At 41.8% G+C, this 4,398-nt stretch overlaps 1 non-coding gene across 1 annotated transcript; it reads right to left on the bottom strand.

Moving 5' to 3' along the window:
* Positions 1-3,271: 3,271 nt before the first annotated feature.
* LOC118832974 lies at positions 3,272-3,378 on the bottom strand. The gene has a single exon (XR_005009257.1). It is a non-coding gene; the product is annotated as a U6 spliceosomal RNA (small nuclear RNA).
* Between the last annotated feature and the right edge of the window lie 1,020 nt (positions 3,379-4,398).

The following is a 4,398-nucleotide window of genomic DNA, read 5'->3' as shown; positions in this document are numbered from 1 at the left end:
CAAAATGGGAAAGACCCTCAGGGGTCAATCAGTGTACGTCAAACTTGGCCAGGAATCTCCTCTACTATATCCCTGATGAGTGGCCATCTAGCCTTCACTGGAAAGGAAAATCCACCATCTCCTAAAACAGCCTGTCCCATTTGAGCAGTGCTCAAATTGGAAAGAAGTTCTTTTTTTACCATGAACCTTCAATTTGCCTCTTTGAAATTTCTACCCCTTGCTCTCCCCTCCATACCAACAAAAACAAATCAATACCCTCTTCTACACAGCAGTCTTCAAATGGGCATCCCCAATGTCTCCTCTCCAGGATTAACATCCCTGGTCCTTTTAATTTTGTCTGACTATGCTGATCTGCCTGCTCCGCACATACTCCAGTTTGTCAAGGCTCTTCCTAAAATGTAGTTCTCAGAGCTGGACTTAATATTCCTGGTGGGGTAAGAGCCTATAGCAAAACCAGCACCATTCTTGTCTGAGGTACTACATCTTTTTTTCATATCTCTAAAACCCAGTAGATCTTTTCACATGCAATATCATCTATGTACTATCTTATATTGTACAAGTGATTTTTTTCAAATTATTCTGTACATCTTCATATTCATCCCTCTTAAATTTCATCTCATTAGATTCAGTCTATGAAGCTAACCTCTTGAGACCTCTCTGAATTCTGTAAGACTCAATCATGCATTCATTAACCACCTATTATGTGCCAGGCACTGATTGAAGCACTGGGGATAGGAAGACAAAAGCGAAGCTGTCATAGACATGGAAGCTATATGTCCTCCCAATTTTGTGCCATATACAAATATGATACTTTTATCTAAGTAAATGATATAAATTCTCCACAGAGAACCAGGCCAAGCCTTGACCCACTGCAGGGTGAAACAGATTCACTCATTCACCAGACTTCCCATTCAACATATACAAAATCCACTTAGCTGGATCAGCATATAGCAAATATTTGCTCATCTCCCCCCTTGAGTGGTCAGTTCAACAATTATGTCAAAACCCAGAAAATGAGGTGAGAACTCCTGCTATGGGGCTCCTTCAAGCCTGTTTATCTAGCCATTCTTCCAACAGTGGCAACACGACAGCAAAAACTCTAGGTTTTCTAGACTTAAGAAATGTCTCTATTAATGAATTAATAGTGACATGTTTGTTACTAGACAGATGAGACTTCTGATTGATTGAATCTTTCACTTCCCAGCTGGCCATGAACAAGCAAGCTCTTGGGAAAACTGCTTTAGTCTGAGAACATGTGAGTGAAGAAGACATCTCTTTGCCTTACATTTTTCTGCTTAGGTATGTACTACATCCAGAAAGCCTTCCTTGATTACCCTCAACTGAAAGCCAGTCAGTCAATAAACATGTATTAAGCACCTACTACATGCCAGGCACTGTACTAAGAGCTGGGGATGGTCCCCACTCTTGAGGAGTTCTAATTCCAATGGAGAAAACAACTATGTACAAAAAAGCTATAGACATGGTAAATAGGAAACGAGCACAAAAGGTCAAAGGAAGGCTTCCTGCACAAGACTTAAAAGAAAACCAAGGGAGCCAGGAGGCAGAGGTGAGGAAGGAGAGCATTCCACCCCTGGAGAACAGCCAGTGAAAAAGTTCAGAGACAGGAGGTGGAATGTTCTTTTCCAGGACCAGTAAGGAAGCCAGTGTCATTGGATAGCAGAGTATGCATTAAGGCAGAATGTAGAAAAATACTACAAAGGTAAAGGTGATGCAAGGTAGGAAGACCTTTAACTACCAAACAGGATTTTGTATTTAATCCTGGAAGCAACAGGAAAACACTGGAAACGTCTGAACAGGAGAAGGCACAGTTGGACTTGCTCTTTAGGATGATGAATTTGACTGGTAATTGGAGGATGGACTAGAAAGGTGGGGAGACTTATGTCAGAGAGTCCAACCAGAAGGCTATTGCTATAGTGCAGGAATCGAGTGATAAGGGCCTGCACCAGGATGCTGATAGTGTCAGAGGAAGGAAGGAGGTGTATGTGAAAGATGTGGAGAAGGCAGAATTGACAGGACTTTGCAAGAGACTGTTATTAGTGTTGTGAAAGAGTGAGGCGCCAAGCATGACACCTAGGTTGCAAGCCTGGATAACTGGGAAGATGGTGGTACCTTCCATAGTAATAGAGAAGTTAGGAAGAAGGGAGGGTTTGGGTGGCAGGGGGGAAAACTAATAAGTTCAGATTTGGACATGTTGAGTTAAAGATGTCTATAAGACATCAAGTTTGAGAAATCCAATTAAAGATTCATGAGCGGAGCTCAATAGAGAAAGTGAGGTCAGGGCTGGACAAACAGATCTGAGATTCTTCCTCATTAAATTTTCCTCAAGCATTTTGGCTGGATCTGTGCTTTGCCCCATCACATTCTATCTTGTGTCATACTTATTTATACACATAACACATTCTGCCTATAAGACTGAAAGCCCTTCGAGGGCAGGCACACGTCTTTTTCTCTTCCCAAGCTTGGCTACTCTTCTGCTTCTTGCTCCTTTCTATCATTAGAAGATTCTATCTTTTCCTTAACTCCTGAGTATGTTCAGAAACCATCGGTAATAGGAATCTGTGGCATTCATGAGATTAACTTTGCGTAGCCACAGGGAAAAATGCCCTCATTCCAGAGAAACCAAACTCTGTTCCCTCTGCAGGGCACATTGCCCAATTCTTCCCTGAGGTCCTCAGGAGGGCCTGTATGTGCATCCTGACCTTGATCTATTTCCTTAAACAGCTGGGAAGCAGCATTGGCAGTGAAACCTGTAATAGAGGACCCAGTAGGTTTTAGGTAAAGCAGGAGAGTGCTATCACTGATCATGTCCATGCTCTGTTTTATCTCAATAAGAAAAAAAAAAGTTAAGAACAATGTAAGACTTTTTGAGCCCTTCAATGATCTTGTCAGGTTTGTACTCCCTTATCTAGATGTCTGTTGCAGCTATCTTTCTCTGCCTTGCCAACTCAGAGCAGCTAATCAATTCTTGACTTGCCTAAATGATAATTTCATTCTTCAGAAGCTGGAACTACCAACAAGGCACTTTCTATTCTGGATCTGATTCCCAAGAAGGAGGAATAAGTTGATGGGGTAGACATGAAAGGAACCTTGGAGGAAAGTGAGCTATGGCATGTAATATAGAAGGAAAATAAGTTCAGCCACAGTCTGACATTCACCCTAGATTTGTAGAAAGCCTATTTCAAAGGGCTAAATGAGCTGGAAGAGATCAGAGGAATCATCTAATAGGCAGGCTGGTATAGTGGATAGGGTGCTGAGCTTGGAAGGCTTCACGAATTTGTGCATCATTCTTGTGCAGGGGCCATGTTAATCTTCTCTGTATCATTCCAATTTTAGTATATGTGCTGCCGAAACAAGCATGGGAGCTGAGCTTGGATTTAGGAATTCATGAGACTCAGTCCCATCTCTGACTCTTTCTGGCCTTGTGATCACAGGCAAATCATTCAACCTCTTCAAATCTCAGTTTTCACTTTCGTAAAATCTAATCCTAGTCTTCTAGTCTGTTTTCACACTCTAACTCTATAGTTACTATCTCTCAGGCTTTGCCACTATGACTAAGTGACTAAGCTTTCTCACAACCCAGAACTCCCCAGGGCTATGGCAGCTTCCAAGTCCCAATGGTGATTCTGATTCACAAGCCTACATTTCGAAGCGAGTCTCAGGCTACCCACACATTAGTCCCCCCCCCAAGCTGTGCTTTTAAATCTCCAGACTTTACAACCATATTCCATACCAGTCTCTTCCCTCCTGTTTCCCTTCAGATCCTTCTAATGTGTTTTCTCCCTCAATGGCAGTGCCCATCTTTCTTTTTGCTTTTCTTTGTATCCCCATCACTTAGGAGAATTCCTAGCATACAGCAGGGGCTTAATATATACTTGAGGCCTGCTCACTGGCCTACCTGCCCACCTATCTCACTATTACGAAGCTCCAATGAGTTCAAGGATACAAAGGGCTCAGCAAGCTTAAAACACAATATAAATGTCAGTGACCATTGTCGTCTCCTTCCATCTCCCTATTTTACCCTCTCTATTCTGACAACATTTCTATTTTTTCTAGCAGAAAACTTAAAAAGCAGAACCTATTAGCTAATTACTCTCAGAAAAAAAAAACAGATCGGAACAAATTACGTTACAATGAAAACAGACTGCTGAAACTTTGTCCAACAAGTATTATAATTAAAAACACTCAATAATGGGGGAAAAAGTACTGAACCTGCAGTAAGCAGATCTTGGTTCGAATCCCGACTCTCCTACTTTCTGCCTAGGCTACCTTAACAAGTTACCTCACTTCAGTTTGTTATCTATAAAATGAAGGAGGTAAAGTCAATGATCTTGGAAAGCCATTCTTGCCTAAATCTACTTTCCTATGTACCTGCTCAGT

This window comes from Trichosurus vulpecula, chromosome X, assembly GCF_011100635.1.
Source record: "Trichosurus vulpecula isolate mTriVul1 chromosome X, mTriVul1.pri, whole genome shotgun sequence".
NCBI classification, from domain to species: domain Eukaryota; kingdom Metazoa; phylum Chordata; class Mammalia; order Diprotodontia; family Phalangeridae; genus Trichosurus; species Trichosurus vulpecula.
Note: the sequence above shows the minus strand (reverse complement) of the source record. Positions and strands in the feature narration are given on the sequence as shown.